The sequence below is a fragment of the Panthera uncia genome (assembly GCF_023721935.1).
Source record: "Panthera uncia isolate 11264 chromosome B2 unlocalized genomic scaffold, Puncia_PCG_1.0 HiC_scaffold_24, whole genome shotgun sequence".
Classification (NCBI taxonomy): Eukaryota; Metazoa; Chordata; class Mammalia; order Carnivora; family Felidae; genus Panthera; species Panthera uncia.
This window is the reverse complement of record NW_026057580.1, coordinates 46707042-46724725: the sequence shown is the minus strand read 5'-3', so window position 1 is coordinate 46724725 and position 17684 is coordinate 46707042. Positions and strand designations below refer to the sequence as shown.

Sequence of the window (17684 nt, the reverse complement as noted above, 5' to 3'; positions counted from 1 at the left end):
CTTGAGTGCTTGCATATGCCTTCTTTCAGCCTGTAATCTTCTTTATCTCTTCACTTAGATAACACTCAGTCTTGAAGATCTAGTATAGACATCACCCTTTTGGGAATCCTTCTCTGACCCCTAAGTTCAGGTGAGTCACTCTTCTGAGGGCTCCAGTATAATCCTTTCTCCTAGCATTGAATTCATCACCATATTGTATAACTGCTCAGCTGACTTTGGTCTTGTGAGGGAAGCGACAATGACTATTTTATCTATCTGATCCTCTATTGTTGAGCACAGAATCTGGCATATAGGAAGTGCTCAATAAATAATGTTGCATTGAATTAAAAACACATTTCCTATTTCCTTTCCTTTCCTTTCCTTTCCTTTCCTTTCCTTTCCTTTCCCTTCCTTTCCCTTCCTTTTCTTTTCTTTTCTTTTCTTTTCTTTTCTTTTCCTTTTCTTTTTTTTTCTTTTCCTTTAAGTAATATCTACACCCAACATGAGACTCAAACTCACAACCTCTAGACCAAGAGTCAAATGCTCTAGGGCACCTGGGTGGCCGAGTTGGTTAAGCATCCGACTCTTGATCTCAGCTCATGTCATGATCTCATGGTTTGTGAGTTTGAGCCCTGCACTGAGCTCTGCACTAATGGCATGGAGCCTGCTTGGGATTCTGTCTCTCCTTCTCTCTGCCCTTCCCCAGCTTGTGCGCTCTCTCTCTCTCTCTCTCTCTCTCTCTCAAAGTAAATAAGTAAACGTAAAAAAAATTTGAGGGGTGCCTGCATGGCTCAGTCAGTTAAGCGTCCAACTTCGGCTTGGGTCATGATCTCACAGTTCATGGGTTTGAGCCCCACGTTGGGCCCAGTGCTGACAGACCGGAGCCTGCTTCAGATTCTGTGTCTGCCCCTCTCCTGCTCACGCTCTGTCTCTCTCTCTCAAAAATAAAATAAACATTAAAAAAAAATTTTAATAAAAAATTTTGAGGGGCGCCTGGGTGGCTCAGGTGGTTAAGCATCTGGCTTCGGCTCAGGTCATGATCTCGAGGTTTGTGAGTTCAAGCCCCGCATTGGGCTCTGTACTGACAGCTCAGAGCCTGGAGCCTGTTTCCAATTCCTGTCTCTCTCTCTCTCTGCCCCTTTCCCGTTCATAATCTGTCTCTCTCTCAAAAATAAATAAACATTTAAAAAAATTTTTTTTGAAAAAAAAATCAGATGCTCTACTGACTAAGCCAGCCAGGTGCCCCACATATTTTCTATTTTCTAAGTAAAATATATTACAGTATTATATATGCATCTCATTGTACTTAAATCTTTTTCAAGGTCTGTGATTATTTTCTTCAGATAAAGCCCTAGAAGCAAAATTATTACTGGATTAAATAACATACTCCTTTTAAAATCCTCGACATATATTAACTTCATTTCCAGAGGCTTATTGTCCCAAATCTATTTAGGAACTATTGACAATTTTTACAACAGTTGACCTCATTTAGAATATATATCTCTATATCTCTCCATTCATACAAGTCTTATTTTTAGAGCACTGAATATAAGTTTTATAATTTTCCTGATATATGATCTTCACAATCCCTTTAGAGGTGACCATTTTATATATGTTTGTGTATGTGTGTGTGAATACACACACATGTGTAAAGTTTTATTATTGTGAATCTGAAGTCTTTCCCACCATATTTTTATTACCAGGTATTGCTGGCATACAGGAAATCTAATAGAATTGGTGATGGCTTTCTTATCTGGCTGCTGTATTGATCTTTTAGTTATAGATGTACACAACAAGCAGGGAGAGGGGCAGAGAGAGAGGAGAGAGAGAACTGCAAGCAGGCTGTCAGCACAAAATCCGATATGGGGCTCAAACCCACCAACCTTGAGATCATGACTCGAGCTGAGATCAAGAGTCACTCTCAACCGACTGAGCCACCAAGGCAACCCTCCTAAACTTGTTAAATACTGGTAAGGGCAGGATCCCCTTTGTATTCTGTACTTTAACAGAAACACTAGTATTTCAGTGTTAACTGTGATATTTCTTATATTTCATGAAAGTATTTTTTATTATCTTAAGGAATTTTTATTCACTTTCTGGTTTATTATTATTAAAACTCAAAAGGCGCCCACTTTGTTAAGCATCTGACTGGCTCAGATCAAGATCTCCTAGTTCATAAGTTCGAGCCCCACATCAGGCTCTATGTTGTCAGAGTGGAGTCCCGTTGGGATTCTCTGTTTCCCTTGTCTGTCCCTCCCCTGTGCACGGTCCGTCTCTCTCCCTCCCTCTCTCTCTCTCTCTCACTCAAATAAACAAACTTTAAAAAGAAGTTAAGGAGCATCTGGGTGGCTCAGTTGGTTAAGTGTCTGACTTCGGCTCAGGTCATGATCTCACAACTTGTGAGTTCGAACTCTGCATCAGGCTCTGTGCTTACAGCTCAGAGCCTGGAGCCTGCTTCAGTTTCTGTGTCTCCCTCTCTCTCTGCCCCCCCCCCCCCCAAATCATGCTCTGTCTCTCTCTCTCTCTCTTTCTCTCTCTCTCTCAAAAATAAATAAACATTAAAGCAAATTTTAAAAAAAGAATTTAAAAATAAAAAATAAAACTCAAATACAGGGAGCTCCTGGCTGGCTCAGTTGGTAGAGTGTGCAACTATTGATCTTGGGGTTGTGACTCTGAACCCCACCCTGGGTATAGAGATTACTTTTTTTTTTTTTTTAATTTTTTTTTTCAACGTTTTTTATTTATTTTTGGGACAGAGAGAGACAGAGCATGAACGGGGGAGGGGCAGAGAGAGAGGGAGACACAGAATCGGAAACAGGCTCCAGGCTCCGAGCCATCAGCCCAGAGCCTGACGCCGGGCTCGAACTCACAGACCACGAGATCGTGACCTGGCTGATGTTGGACGCTTAACCGACTGCGCCACCCAGGCGCCCCAGAGCTTACTTTTTAAAAAGACTCAGGGTCACCTGGGTGGCTCAGTAAGTTAAGCGTCCAACTCTTGATTTCACTTCAGGTCATGATCTCACAGTTTGGACAATTCCGGCCCCACATGGGGCTCTGCACACTGACTTTGTGGAGCCTGCTTGGGATTCTGTCCCCCTCTCTCTCTTCTCCTCCCCTGCTCATGCTCTCTCTCTTTCTCGCTCAAACAAAACAAAACAAAACTCGAAAGTAGGTTTTATTTTTATCATATGCCTTTTTAAATGTTAATTTATTTTGAGAGGGAGGGGCAGAAAAGGGGGGACAGGATACGAAGCAATGGAGCCCAATGCAGGGCTCAGACTTATAAACCGTGAGATCACGACCAGAGCCAAAGTTGGATGCTCAACCAACTGAGCCACCCAGGTGCCCCTTCATATGCCTTTTAGGCATCTGTCGCAATGATCTATTTGACCTCTTGATGTGATGTATTAGATCAGGTGTTTGAGGATAAACTTGACCATGTTTCTAACCAATTGGAGAATTTAACTTGCAAGTACTTGTTTTATTTAGGATTTTTACATTTCTTTAATGGTGGAAATTGTTCTGAATTTGTGTGTTTGTGCTTTGTCAGGTTTTATATCAAAGTTTATGCTGATTTTATAAAATGAACTAAGAGACTTTCTTTTTCCATTCTATGTAACCATTTCTATAACAGTATAATTATATTTTTCATGAAAGAATCCACTCTTCAAACTATCTAGGCCCAAAACCCTTTGAGGAGTTAATTCTTTATCTTTTTAATTTCTCCTGTTGTATTTTTTTTAATGTTTATTTGTTTTGAGAAAGAGAGCGAATGCACACTTGAAGGGCAGGGAGGGGAGAAAGAGAGAATCCCATGCAGGCTCCATGCCCACCATGGAGCCTGATGCAGTACTCAATCTGTCCACTGTGCAATCATGACCTGAGCAGAAATCAACTGACTGAGCCACCCAGGCACCCTTCCCTTAGTTTTTAATTCTTTTCTGTCTTTTACTTCACTTATTTGATAACACATTTTCCTAGGAAATGTTCAATTTTATCAAATTTCCAGACTTACAGCACAGCATTATGGAGTAGTACATAAAGTATTCATGATTAAAAACAAAATCTTGTAAATGTAATTGTATTATCATTCTTAATTTTCTGAATTGTGTTTTTACCCTCTTTCCTCAGTTAAGCTGCCTGACTTTAGTCTGTATTACTGGTTCTTTAGAAGGAAAAATAGTTTTGGGGTATATAAATGAATTACATTCTTCTCCTATTTTTCAATGGATTTTTTCTGTTTTTCCTCATTTTTCCTTTTTATTTTTTTAATTTTTATTTATGTATTTATTTTTTTAATATGAAATTTATGGTCAAATTGATTTCCATACAACACCCAGTGCTCATCCCAATAGGTGCCCTCCTCAGTGCCCATCACCCTCATTTTTCCTTTTTAAATTTTACCTTATGTTATTTCATAGTTCTTTATTTCTTATTTTATTTTATTTATTTTGAGAGAGAGCACACCAGCAAGAGAGAGCAAGCAGGGGAGGGGCAGAGAGAGAGAGAGAGAGAGAGAGAGAGAGAGAGAGAGAATCCCAACGAAGCAGGCTCTGTGCTGCCAGAATGGAGCTGGACGTGGGGCTCAATCTAATGAACTGTAAGATTGTGACCTGAGCCAAAATCAAGAGTGAGATGCTTAACCAACTGAGCCACGTAGGTGCCCCCATAGTTCTCTATTTCTGATTGGAATGTTATGCTTAGTTCATTTATTATCGTTCTGTATTTTCCCACAGTGGAAATACGTAACATCATAAATTTGCCTGTAAGTGAAGCTTTGGCTGCAGCCTACACATTTTGCTATGAATATTACACTGAAATTTGGCTTTGGCTTTGGAATGAGGCTAAAATCTGCTGTTACACTATTACATTTGACCTTTAGCCTGTGGAAGACTAAATTGTCAAATGCTGACTTCAAAAAAATTCAAGGCAGCTCTGAACTTGTGTGAAACTAATGACCATGCGGTCATGTATATTACTATGATTTTTAACCAGATTTGGTACATCAGTAATGTGTACAAGGGTCATTTGGATATGTTTTTAATATTTGTTTATAGGACAAGCATTTTAAAGGTTCCTGTAGGAAAAAACTATATGCTTTATATGTGGAAATCCTATCAGTCAGCTGAAGTATAATAGTATATTTATTATTGTAAGCGTACAATATTGCAATAATTAGTGATGATGTGAAAAGTAGGTAAAATACACATATTAAGTGAAAAAAGCACTTTATATCAGTTATGTATATATATATATACATATATATATATATATATACACACATATATGGTATGAGACAATTATTGTCAAATATATGAATATAATATTAGTATCTGGAGAGATAAAAATCAGAAAATTGTATTTTTATACAGTAATTGTCCCTGAAAATGAGGTTCTAGGACATTTTTAGTTCTATTTTATGTATTTATTTAACGCTTGAATTCTCATTAAGAGCATATATTATTTTTTATAAGAAAAAAATAATAAATATATTTAAAATGCAAACAAAACTGAAGATATACAAGTTAGTAGTCTGATAATCATATGATGATCTTTCTCTTATTGGAAGATTCTGTGACCCAGTTACCTAGGACTTTTATTTCCTCATGCTTCTTTTTTTTTTTTTTTAATGTTTACTTATTTATTTTGAGAGAGAGGGAGAGAGAGAATCCCACGCAGGCCCCACACTATTAGCGCAGAGCTGGACTCAGGGCTGCAACTCACAAACCATGAGATCATGATCTGAGCTGAAATTCAGTCAGACGCTCAACGGACTGACCCACCCAGGCACCCCATATTTCCTCACACTTTTCTTGCTGGCCTTTTTACTACTTCACTAATCACTATGCATAGACAAGGAGAAAAACAACTAGTAAATTATGTCATATTTTACCAGCTATGATGAAGAAATAGACAAAGTAATGCAACGGATTCATATAAAGTGTTAAATCTTAGATAGTATTCAAATAGGGCCCTTTTGTGCTTGATCAAGGAACTCAGTTTAGCCAAATAGATTGTTACATGAAGGATACATGGGAGGGGAATGAGCATTGGGGGCACGGGGTGGAACTGAAGAATCTGAGACTCAGTGATAGACTGATTGTCCAGTCAGCACTCACAAGAATTGGACCTGGGGAGACAACAGGACCCAGGAGGCTCAAGGGACTGACAACTCTGTGTCTTCTCTCTTGCTGTGTATGGTCTTTCTTTCTCAGAGTATCTTTTGTCCATCTCTGAATTTTTGGTCTCTTTTCCTCCCGCTTCCCATTGGCCTAATCCCTCCCTTTCTACTATTTATATCTACTGTTTTCACTCGTTTTCTCAAAAACCTTACTCCTTTGTTAACTCTTCTCTCTCCTGTATCCTCCATCTTTTTCTTTCTACTGAATTCTATCCACAGGTATATAAATATGCTTCTGCCATCTTTTTTTTTTTTCAACGTTTTTTATTTATTTTCGGGACAGAGAGAGACAGAGCATGAACGGGGGAGGGGCAGAGAGAGAGGGAGACGCAGAATCGGAAACAGGCTCCAGGCTCCGAGCCATCAGCCCAGAGCCCAACGCGGGGCACGAACCCACGGACCGCGAGATCATGACCTGGCTGAAGTCGGACGCTTAACCGACTGCGCCACCCAGGCGCCCCACTTCTGCCATCTTAAAAACCAAAACAGGGGCACCTGGGTGGCACAGACTGTGTGTCAGCACAGAGCCCACTTTAGATCTTCTGTCTCCCTCTCACTCTGCCCCTCCCACACTCTCTCTGTCTCTGTCTCTCTCAAAAATAAATAAACATTTAAAAAGCAAACAAACAAACAAAGGCAAGGGCACCTGGGTAGCTCAGTTGGTTAAGTATCCAACTCTTGATTTCAGCTCAGGTCATGATCTCACAGTTCATGAGATCAAGCTCCACATCAGGCTCTTTGCTGTCAGCGCAGACCTTGCTTCAGATCCTCTGTCCCATTCTCTCTCTGCCCTTCCTCCACTTGCTTTCTCTCTCTCTCTCTCAAAAATAAATAAACATTAAAAGAAAATAAATACTCTTATAACAAGATAATTGAAAATGCGAGTGATTGCTCATAGATTAGTGCTGTCTGATAGAACTTTCTGCAGTGATGGAAATGCTCTGTATCAGTGCTACCCAATATCATAGTCACCAGCCACAAGTAGCTATTGAGCACTTGATAGGAGGCTAGTGTGACTCAGGAACTGAACTTTGGATTTTATTCAATGTTAATTAAGTTGAATAGTCACATGTGGCTAGTAGCTATGGTATTGGACAGTTTGGTTCTAGGTGAAAAGAAACAAAAGAGGGGCACTTGGCTGGCTCAGTCAGTAGAACATGTGACTCTTGATCTTGGGGTAGATTACTTAAAAAATTTTTAGTTGAAAGAAATAAAAAAGCAATAAAATGCAATGTGTGAATTTTGTTAAATGTAGTGAAAAACAGATGCAAAGGTTCTGTTTGGTTTCAGTTTAGTCTCTGCCTCCCCTGGTCTGCATCCAACTCTTTTTCCCAACTGTTAATCCTACTAACCAACAGTGACTCCAGGCCTGCCACAGGCCACAGAACATCCTTCCCTATAGCTCTCCACTAGTTCTCCTTCATGACCCCACTCCAGCAACTGGATGTGCCCAGCTTCCTATATTCCCCTTCAATGTCTCCCTTATTCACCCAGGCTTCAGGAGGGCTGGTTAGTGGCTCAGCCCTCATCCTCCAACTTTCCCTTTTGAACCATTGCTTCCTATTCTTCTCCCATCATATTAATTCTTATTCCTATAATAAACTCCTTACTCCATAATACTCACAGTGCTTCTGCTTCCCTGGTTGATTCTTAACTGATACTCTCCTGAAATCTTATTCTCTCAGAATTCCTCAACTCAGGAAATGGCATCAACATCCATCAATTTTCCCCTTAACTCCCTACTTTCAGTCCACTACTTGGTCCTTGGCAAACTAGGTTCAAAATACACTGTTGAATATGTCCCACCTCTTTCTACTTCTTCTGCAATACCTTCATCCAAGTAACTTCATCCTTAGCTGGTTCCAACTCTATCATCATCCCCCAATATCTATTTTGTTCCTAAACATGTGAAAAAATTTAATGGTGTCCCATTGCACTTACATAGTCCTGCATAATTTAGCTCTGCTCCTATCAACTTCTCAAAATTCATCTTGAGCCATTATCTTCTTTACCAAATATGCTTGGCCACACTGGCTTCCTTTCAGGAAAGACCAAGCTCTTTCTTCTCTCAGAGTTTTCGCACATGCTATTCATTGAAATATTCTTCCAGCTCCCTTTTATTCCTCACTTCCCTTGGTTTACTCTTTCAGATCTTGGTTTATACGTCACTTCCTCTGAAAGGCCTTCCTTGACCAGCCTAAGTAGGTCCTCCTTCCTGTCATTCTGTAACACTATATTATGTTAACTTCTTCTTTGCATTTATCATATTTTATAAATATTTTGTTTCCTTATTTATTCTGTATTTTTCTCACTTAGCTGTGATTTCCATGAAAGCAAGAGGTATATTTCTGCTTTATTCTCCTAGCGCTTAATTTAGTGCCTGGCACATTATTGGTGCTCAAAATGTGTTTGTGGAATGATGAATGTAGTAAGTGGATTCCTCCTAGCTTCTGCTTATTTATGGTTTCTGTTTCCTTATAATTTTAGTTTGACATGATCTCCTATAGATCAGCTCTAACTTCCTCCTCAAGATACTGACTCTATCTTTGGTTTTTCTCTAGAAATGGTCTGGTGTCTGATGCTGGTTTAATAAACTGTGGCAAGGCAAGGATGAGTGGTAATACAGAGTAAAACTCTGACAGCCTAGACTGCTCCCTTAGCAGGGACTTTGGGCAAAGTTACCCTTGGAAAGAGCTTTCAGACATACCATGATGGACATGTTCAGTATAAGATTATTACTATATTTTCCTCTTTTGTGCCATGATTCATCATGAAAATCTGAGCCACCAAAGATTGCTTGTATTCTGGGAGTCCATTCAGAATAGAATGGGAATATTTTGATAAAACCATTATGGTTTATGTTTACATAATCCTTGTTCTTTTTGTAGTTACCTGTATAAAGTTTGTGGCTTCTTATAATTTAATCAGTCACCTTTCATTGTACAAGTTAAATGCAAACAGCCAAAATGACACTGGGCTCTTTTTTTCTTTAAAGTTTGTTTGTTTGTTTATGTAATATCTATACCCAATGTGGGGCTTGAACTCACACCCCTGAGATCAAGTGTTGCATGTTCTTCCAACTGAGCCAGCCAAGTGCCCCTGAGATTGGACTTCAAATTTAAAAACAAGAAAAAAAGAAAAGGAAGCTAAAAGCAATAGAAAGAGGGGCACCTTGGTGACTCAGTTAGTTGAGTGTCCAACTCTTTGTTTCAGCTTAGGTCATGATCCCAGGTCGTGAGATTGAGCCCTGTGTTGGGCGCTAAGCATGGAGCCTTTTTAGGATTCTCTCTCTCTCTCTTTCTCTCTTTCACCCCTTCTCCCCTATTCTCACTCTCTCTCTTCCTAAAAAAATTTTTTTAAAGATTTTTAAAAAGCAATGGAAGGAATGTCTACCATTTCAAATATATTTAAAACATTAGCATTTGGGGGGCGCCTAGGTGGCTCAGTCAGGTAAGTGGCCAAGTTCGACTCAGATCATCATCTCACAGCTTGTAAGTCTGAGCCCCTTGTCGGGCTCTGTGCTGACAGCTCAGAGCCTGGAGCCTTCTTCAGATTCTATGTCTTCCTCTCTCTCTGCCCTTCCCCTGCTAACACTCTGTATCTCTCTCAAAAATAAATAAACACGGAAAAAAATTTTTTAAATACATTAGCATTTTTTAAATTAATAGATTTTTTAAAGAGCATTTTTAGGTTTAAGAAAACTGAGCAGAAAATATAGTTTCCATATACTCCTTTCCCCAGGCCTCCTCTACCCCAGTGTCCCCTATTATTAACATTGTGCGTTAGTTGGTATGTTTGTTACAACTGACAAGTGAATATTGATACATTATTATTAACTAAAGTCCACAGTTTACATTAGTGTTCATTCTTTAGGTAGTTCATTCTATGAGTTTTGACAAATGTATAATGACATGTATCCACCATTATAGTATCATAATAGTGTCATTTCACTGCCCTAAAAATTCCCTGTGTTCTACCCATTTATCTATCCTTCCCTCCCTCTCAACTCCTGACAACCATTGACCTTTTTCTATAGCTTTGCATTTTCTGGAATGTCATACAGTTGAAATCATACAGTTTGCAGCTCTTTCAGATTGGTTTCTTTCACTTAACAGAATGTGTTTAAGATCCCTCTGTGTCTTTTCATGGCTTCATAGCTTATTTCTTTATAGCACAGAATAATATTCCATTATATGAATACCAAAGTATGTTTATCCATTCACCTATTGAAGGGCATCTCAGTTCCTTTCAAGATTGCCAATTATAAATAAAGTTGCTGTAAACACCCAGTACATTTTTGGTTTTGGTGTGGACTTAAGTTTTCAATTCATTTGAGTAAATACCAAGGAATGCAACTGCTGAATCATAAGGCAAGAGTATGTTTAATTTTGTAAGAAACTGCCAAACTGTCTTCCAAAGTGGCTATACCATTTTGCATTCTCACTAGCAATGATTGAAAGTTCCTGTTGCTCTACATCCTTGCCAGCATTTAGTGTCAGTATTTTGGATTTTGGCTCTAATAGGTGTGTGGTAGTATTTCCCTATTTTAATTTGCAACTCCCTAATGATATGTGGTGTTGAGCATCTTTTCATATGTTTAATTGCCATCTGTATAGCTTCTTTGGTGAGGTATTTATTCAGAACTTTTGTTCATCTTTTAATAGAGTTCTTTGCTTTCTTTTCTTTTCTTTTCTTTTTTTTTTTTTTTAGAGTTCTTTGCTTTCTTATTGTTGAGTTTTAAATATTCTTTTCACATATGTTTTTAAGATTTATAATTTTTTTAAAGTAATCTCTACACCTAGTCTGGGGCTCTAACTCACAGCCCTGAGATCAAGAGTCACATGCTCCACTGACTGAGCCAGCCAGGCACTCCAGAGTTCTTTGCATACTTTGGATATTAGTCCTTTAACAAATAACGTGCTTTGCAAAGATTTTCTCCCAGTCTGTAGATTTTCTTTTCATTCTCTTAGCAGTGTCTTTGCAAAGCAGGAATTAATTTTATCACATCTACTCTTTAATTACCATAAAGATAAGATGTCATGGATGTTGCAAAATACTTTCTTTTTTTTAAGGCAAAAATTATTTTTTAAGGAAAAAAACCACTTTTTAAGGAAAAAATCTATTTTAAGGAAAAAAAACTCCACTTTTTTTTCCAAAAAATTTCTTGATTACTAGGAAGATGGAATTGAATGACTTCCAGTCCCTTTTGGTTCTAGGTTTTTATGGTTCTGTGGAAAGAATGATGGTGTATTGTGGATTTTTACTATGTTAATTCTGGGATCCCCTCTCCATTAGCACAGTAATATATGGCAATTGAAGAAAGTTTAGAAAATGTAGGAAAAAGAAAATATGATTTTTTCTAAACAGTGTGGCACTAAGTGGAAGAATTTTGGATGACAAAAAATTCAAACAGGCATGCCTATATGCCTGCATTTCATTAACTGTAGTGAAATTAACCCTTTCACTACTTCATGGGTAAAAAGACACTCATGAGGCACATAAATAATTTTTTAATTTTTAATTTTTTTAATTAAAATTTTTTTTTAAATATGGAAGCTTCACACATTTGCAGGTCATCCTTGTGCTGGGGCCGTGCTAATCTTCCCTGCATCTTTCCAGTTTAATATATGTGCTGCTGAAGCAAGCACAATGATTAACTCTTTAAAAGCACATATTTGGGGCATCTGGGTGGCTCAGTCAGTTAAGCGTCCAACTTCAGCTCAGGTCATAATTTCACAATTCACGAGTTCAAACCCTGTGTCAGTCTCTGTGCTGACAGCTCAGAGCCTGGAGCCTGCTTTGGATTCTGTGTCTGCCTCTCTTTCCCTGCCCCTCACCTGCTCATGCTCTGTCTGTCTCTCTCTCTCTCAAAAAGTAAACGTTAAAAAAATTAAAAATAAGTAAAAATACATATTTATCGTAAAAAGTATAACCAAAGTGTATGAAGTAAAAAGTGATGGTCTCCCTCCACCCCATCCTTATCTCTAATTGTAATTATTTTCTATAGAAACAAAAATCTTTATAGCCATGCTTACCTGGTTATACACATACATACAGACCTGCAAGCTTCATGAGTCAGGGATCACCTATGACTATATCTTGACATACATCATTGTAAGCCTCGTGCATACAATGGAGCTTAGTACACAGAAGGTGCTCAATTAAATGAATAAATGTCACACTCTACATTATTCTACAGGTGACTTTTTTTAAGTTTATTTTTTTTTGAAAGAGAGAGAGAGAGAGAGAGTATGCAAGTGGGGAAGGGGCAGAGAGAGGAGAGAGAGAATCCCAAGCAGGCTCACACCATCAGCGCAGAGCCTGATGTGGCGCTCAAACTCACGAACTGGGGAGATCACTAGGAGAGTGGAAGTCAGATGCTTCACTGACTGAGCCACCCAGGCGCCCTGACTTTTTTTTTTTTTTTAATTTAAGAATGTAACCTGAATATCTTTACATGTTTGGACATCCATAGCTATTTCATTATTTTCAGTGGCTCCAGAATAATGCACTATGTGAATGCACTACAATTTATTCTGTCAGTCCCCTATTACTGGATGTTTAGGTTATATATATAATAATACACACACACACACACACACACACACACACACACTTATGTACAGGATTAAAAACAATAGTGCAATAAGCATTATAGACAAATTACTTTCTATAAGTTATATCAATTTGTCTTCTCACTAACAGTGAATGTGTTGAGTTCTCCACATCTACACTAGGGATGATATTCCAATCAGATATTATCAATCTTTGTTGTCTTTGCTGTTTATTTTGTTTGGAAAGGGGGTCCATATAAGGGGAGTAGCAGGCTATTTTGCTATAAAGGGAAGTTGGGATTCAAATGGGGAAGATCCTAAATGGCAGATAGGACATGTGAATATTTTTAAAGCAGTGAGAAGTCAGAGAAAGAGTTTGAGAATTTAAAAAAAATTTTTTTAATGTTTATTTTTGAGAGAGACAGAGCATGAGTGGGGTGGGGCAGAGACTGAGACACAGAATCTGAAGCAGTTTCCAGGCTGTGAACTGTCAGCACAGAGCCCAATGTGGGGCTCGAACTCACGAATCAACTGTGAGATCATGAACTGAGCCTAAGTCAGACACTCAACTGACTGAGCCACCCAGGTGCCCTGGAGATTTTTTTTTATACATTATAAAATGTTTGAGCTAGATCTTAAAAAGTATCTGTTTCAATGAACTTCTTTTAATTTTTTAAAATGTTTTATTTATTTTGAGAGAGAGAGAGAGAGAGAGAGAGAGAGAGAGAGGAAGCATGCATGAGATGGGGAGGATCAGAGAGACGGGGAGACAGAGAATCCCAAGCAGGCTCTGTGCTGTCAGTTCAGAGCCTGACATGGGGCTGGATCTCACAAACTTATGAGATCATGGTCTGAGCCTAAACCAAGAGTCAGATGCTTAACTGATGCCACCCAGGTGCCCCTCAATGAACTTCTTTAATAGATGGGGAAATAGAAATTCTGAGAAGTAAGGGGCGCCTGGGTGGCGCAGTCGGCTGAGTGTCCGACTTCAGCCAGGTCACGATCTCGCGGTCCGTGAGTTCGAGCCCCGCGTCGGGCTCTGGGCTGACGGCTCGGAGCCCGGAGCCTGTTTCCGATTCTGTGTCTCCCTCTCTCTCTGCCCCTCCCCCGTTCATGCTCTGTCTCTCTCTGTCCCAAAAATAAATAAAAAACGTTGAAAAAAAAAATTAAAAAAAAAAAAAAAAGAAATTCTGAGAAGTAAAATGATTTATTCAACCTCACTCTCCATGAGTAGCAGATCTGATATTGGAATCAAGGTTGTTTGGGTCTCAGCTTTTATTGTTCTTTGGTTTTATTCAGCAAATATTTAGTAAACATTCTGTGCTAAGTACTAGAGAAGATTCAGCAATTAGGGAGACATACTTATTGACCACTTTCTTGTGGCAGATCTTTCATATACATTTTAATCTAGCCCCATGTATCTACTATACCAAATCAATCTAGTAGGTTTTTTTTGTTTGTTTGTTTTGCTTTGTTTTATTGTGTTATTTAGTATTATTAGGGATTCCTATGTTTCAGTAGTAGTAATTCTTGGAGTCAAGCCTGGAATAAGTTCTGTAGATCAGGAAGAAAATTACACTATTGCTTCACTGAAAAAGGTGTCAAATGGAGAGCATGGCTGATTGCTTTTTTCTCAGGCCTGGTTAGGGGATCAGTCACATCTCTGTGTAGGTCCTCAGTGTGTACAAACCTGAAAAGTGTCAGAATCGAAAGAAGGCCAGCCAAAGCTGGAAGAGTGGCTGAAATGTGGCTGAGGAGACAGGTTGAACAGATCATGGAGGGCTTTGTTGATCTAGTTAAAGATTTTTGCTTTTGTTCTAAGTGTAATGGGAAACTAATGAAGGGTTTTAAGCAGATGCTCCACAGGGTCTTATTTGCAATGAAAAGAGAAGTGAGGGTGGGGGAAGACACTTGGGCTTTGAATGGATTAGGAAAGCTGCAAGGTGGATGAACGATCAAGAAGCTATAGATCATTAGTCCAGGTGGTAGTTGATGGTGACTTGTCCTCTGGCTGCAATATATAGAGAAGTGAAGATACATTAGAACACAAAACTGACAAGATTTTGGTTAACTGACAAGGCTTTGAGAGGGAGAAAGTGGTGTCTTGGATTTCTCTTTAGTTTCCAGCTAATGCTGCTGGATGCAAATGATCGATGTTCATGAAGATGGGAACTCTGGAGATAGAAGATTGGGTGGGTGGCTGGGGGGAGAACATGTGCTCAGTTTTGAAATGTTGTTTTGGAGGGCCTGAAAAGCCACATAAAGGTCCAGGGGTGGTTAGACAAAGGAATCAGAGGTCAGAGAAGAGCTAGAGATTTTAATTTGGGAGTCTTGGTTATTTGGTAGAGCACATTGCCTAGGTAAAGGCTTCTTTTTTTTTTTTTTTTTTTTTTTTATTTAAGGAATGTCCATCACCAGGAAGGTCTAAAAAAAGCGTTGGATGGTTCAGATGCATTATTTTCATTCTTTAATTCCTAAGATTACTCATTTTTTATTTTTGTAGTAAATATGTGGGTTGTTTTTCATTTATAAGATTATCTACCTTTGGATTAGGAGCTAAAATCCTTGTTGCTGAATTAGCTGCATACCATAGCAGATATATGTTTAATAGTAAGGGATTTTTAGGTAGCGGAGGTGTCAGATCCTTGCTGAACAGATAGGCTAGATAGTACTTTGGTCAAATATTTCATATTTCCAGCTACCTATGGAAAATAATCTAGCATTTTATGTGCTTAATCACTTTGAAGAGTATTCATCTAACTTTTCCTCGAACCACTGATTTGTTGTCACAGCATAGAGCTTATTTCGGGAACCAGTGAGCTCTTAAAAAGCTTTTCAATAAAAAGGACACTATTAGATTACAGTTGAATTGGATAAAGTTAGTATCCATACCGCGACTGAAATTCTAACGTCTTTGTCTTGTCTTTCTTGTACTAGTAAACGGCTACAAAGGAAATGTCACTTCACGTAACATTTAGTTGCTAAGATTTTTAAAAAGAAACACAGATATGTTCCTCACAGTTGCCCTAACCACACAGCTTTGTGCTACTTCAAGTTGCTCAAACTGTGCTATGAGGAAGCCCTTAACTGCTTAAAAGGCCAGGGACTGAAACAGACTATTGCACAACTCTTCACCACCGGGCGGTTTCGCTTCCAAATCTGGCCTTCGTATCATCCCACGGCCGGAGTCGCTTCTGGGTCCGCTGGAACGAGCCCCGTTCCTCCTAAAAGCAGCCAGGGTTTCCTCGTCCGAGCCACGGGAACCCCTCCCTCCGCCCAAGGTTTTCGCGAAAGTGAAGCTGCGCGGGCGCGGGGCCCCGGGAGGTCCCATTGTCCGGCCAGGGAGAACCGCTCTCCCCGTAGCGACTCCCGTACTCGAGTCCCACCGGCTAGGTTAACCAGAGGTCTGCGAGTCTCGGCGCCACTCCCCTCCCCCCGCCGCCCCATTGTCTGCCTCGCCCCGCCCCGGGGGACACGTGCGCCTGCAGCTTCCCGAGCGAGAAGAGCGCCGGGCGGCGGCGGCGTGGACACCGCCGCGAACGGCTACGCGGCCGCGGCGCCGGGGGCGGGGGCCGGGCGCGCACGGATCGGTGGGTGTTCTCAGGCTGCTGCGGTAGCGTTCCGCGCCCCTAGCCCCGTGCCTCGCGGGCCCGGGACGGGGCGGGGGTTGGGACGGGCAGGAGCTCGGTGGGGGTGGCGTGCGCGTGGTGCTGCGGTGGGGGTGGGGCGGGGCGGGGTGGGGAGATGCCTGTCTCCTGACAAAGGAGAACGAGTGGGACACGCTGAGCCGGCCCGCCCCGCCTGGAGGAGAGCGGGAGGGGGAGTGTCGGGAAGGGAAGGGGCGGGTCTTTCATTCACTCTCGTCCCCTCCGTCGCCGCCGGAGCGGAAGGGCGGGGTCTTGCGTCCCCCTCCCCCGGGAGGTGAGGAGCAAGGGAGGTGGCGGGGCGTGGGGGCGGAGCCCGCGGGCGCGCGTCCCGAGGCGTAGGCTACGTCGTCACGTCAGCGCGGGAGAGAGAAAGAGAGGAGCCGACTCGGCTGGGACTGGGGGACGGAGTCGAGAGAGCGAGCGAGGGAGGGTGTGAGCGAGCGTTCGAGCGAGGAGGGGAAAGGCGGTCACTCGTGCCTGAGGGGCCGCGGACGGGACTGGGAGTGGTGGGGCAAAGGAGCAGGGAGGGGAAGAAGAAAGACCGAGAGAAGGAGGCGGACGGAGGCTGCTGCTGGTGGTGGTGGTGGTGGCGGTGGCGGTGGTGGTAGGGGGAGAAGGAGGAGCTGGAGGAGGGCAGGGGCAGAGGGAGTGAGAGAAGCGGACGCGCGAGGGAGGGGAGGGAAAGGGGGGGGGGTCACGCGGGCGCGCGCGCGCGCACCGGGAGCGCGCTCGGAGGCGAGTGGAACTGGATCGGGTTTGCTGCCAGCGGCGTGAGCTTCGGCCGCCATTTTACAACAGCTCCACTCGCGCCGGACACAGGGAGCAGCGAGCACGCGTTTCCCGCAACCCGATCTCCTCGGACAGGATTCTTCCGCCGCAGCCCAACGGGGAGGTAACGACCGCCAGGACCCGGGTCTGGGAGGGGAGCACCGTGACATTGTGGAGTGAGCTGGGCGAGGGAGGTGTGGGGAGAACCCGGCTTTTCTGGAAAATGGATTCCAAGGGGGAGAGGAGCACGTTGACTGGGGCTGCTTGAGAGTAGGCCGCAGCCCGCGCCGCCACTTCCTTCTATTCTCCATGTGCTGCCGCCGTTCGGGCTTTGTCTGCGGCGCTCCAGGGAGGAGGCGGCCCCATGGCCCGCGCGGACCGCGAGCGGCGGCGGAGTTGGTGCTGTCGTGGCCGTCACCGCGGCGCGGGAGTGGGCGGAGAGGAGCTGGTCCCGTCCCGCAGCCGCGCGGCGAGCTTGGGTGGTGCTCGCGGTCCGGCGGGCGTTAGGCAGTTCGCGGAACGCCCTCACTCTGCCGGGTTACTGGCTTCTGT

At 42.0% G+C, this 17684-nt stretch overlaps 1 protein-coding gene and 1 non-coding gene across 6 annotated transcripts in view; one reads left to right on the top strand and one right to left on the bottom strand.

Moving 5' to 3' along the window:
- Nucleotides 1-11705: 11705 nt before the first annotated feature.
- Nucleotides 11706-11811, bottom strand: LOC125939184 (U6 spliceosomal RNA). Its single transcript, XR_007462946.1, has one exon. It is a non-coding gene; the product is annotated as a U6 spliceosomal RNA (small nuclear RNA).
- A 4478-nt stretch (nt 11812-16289) lies between these two features.
- SYNCRIP (synaptotagmin binding cytoplasmic RNA interacting protein) overlaps nt 16290-17684 on the top strand; it is a 33669-nt gene continuing 32274 nt past the window's right edge. For 2 of the 5 annotated variants that reach the window (XM_049653978.1, XM_049653977.1), the window contains exon 1: nt 17174-17256. The gene's annotated coding sequence lies outside the window, so the exon portion shown is untranslated. Of the gene's footprint in view, nt 16308-17041; nt 17257-17684 lie in introns of those variants that run through there. The other 3 variants (XM_049653980.1, XM_049653979.1, XM_049653981.1) reach the window with 3 other exon arrangements.